A 1415-nucleotide genomic window follows, 5' to 3' on the forward strand; every position below is an offset into this window, starting at 1 on the left:
ATGCATTTGCCAATAGTGAGGCCGTTTTAACCATTTGATGGACAGAGGGCAGAAGGATGTGAACGGGTAGATGGGGTTGCAGTTGGATGCGTTCCACCTCCCCCAGGGTTTTATTGACTTACTAGAGGCCCGGTGCATGAAAATTTGTGCACTGGGGGTGGGGGTGTTTCTCTCAGCCTGGCCTGAGCCCTCTCCCAGTCTGGGACCTCTCGGGGGATGTCCACCTGCCAGTGTAGACCCAGTCCCTGGGGGATCGGGCCTAAGCTGGCAGTCAGACACCCCCTGGCAGCCCGGGAGCCATCATTCGGACATCCTTAGTGCTGTGGAGGAGGCTGGGGGGAAGAGGGGGTTCCCGCCACCGCCCCTGGGATCACAGCCACCCAACCCAGCTTGTGGCTGAGCAGAGCTCCCCCTGTGGGAGTGCACTGACCACCAGGGCGCAGCTCCTGCATTGAGCGTCTGCCCCCTGGTGGTCAGTGTGTGTCATAGCGATTGAGTGTTCCTGGTTGTTCTGCTGTTAGGGTCAATTTGCATATTACCCTTTTATTATATAGGGTTTTTGTAAAACTTTTTTTGCTTTTTTTTTTTTTTTCAATTCTCCCCACCACCACCCTCCGCACCCCTCCCAGCTGGCAACCATCAGTTTGTTCTCTAAATCCAGGATTCGGTCGCACCAGACGGTTACTGCTGTGTTGGCTGTCCACTGTCTCTTCTTCACTAACACTTTCTGAAAAATATACCTGTCCTTGATCTTCTTCAGATGTGGAAGGCCTGTCTTCCCTGCTGCCTTCCAGGACATACAGCATTCCCTGAAGGGAAAGGTGTGGGCTGCTATCCATGTTCCTTAAGGCTAAGCTATGAGGAAGGAGACAGAGCCCATCTCCTCCAACCTCATCAGGGAGGAAGTGGGCTTAGGGGGAGGGCACATGGTCTCTAGTTCTCAACAAGAGCTCCAGGGAACGGTCACTTTTGGAAGCCAAAGGAAGCAATCAGTAGGAGCTGCACTTACTCCTTTCTTTCCTTAAGCACAAGCCCCGAGAAACCCTTGCCCCCAACTCAGGACACGGAGAAGACATCACTGTTATTCCAGAAACATTTATTGGGCAAGTCAGTATTCCCCACAAGGAGGGAATTACTTGGGTGTGGGAAATGTTTGCCCCTGGAAATTATAGAGAAGCATTGTGTGTCTAAATCGTGGAGGCTGATCTCTGCAGGCAGTGCCTCCAACAGTGGTGAGAACAGCAGGAGGCCCGTTGGCAGCTTGGGGCCTGCAGTTGGGGCTTGGATGGGGCAGAGTCCCCCTGAGGGGCACAGATTGAGGGTGCTTCTGACATATTTGCTTTGATGCCACAGCGTTTTGGGGGGGTCTGTCCTCGTTTCTGGTATGTCTAGTAGTAGAGCCCTGGCCAGCCCAG

The sequence above is a fragment of the Myotis davidii genome, unplaced genomic scaffold, assembly GCF_000327345.1.
Source record: "Myotis davidii unplaced genomic scaffold, ASM32734v1 scaffold2091, whole genome shotgun sequence".
Lineage (NCBI taxonomy): Eukaryota > Metazoa > Chordata > Mammalia > Chiroptera > Vespertilionidae > Myotis > Myotis davidii.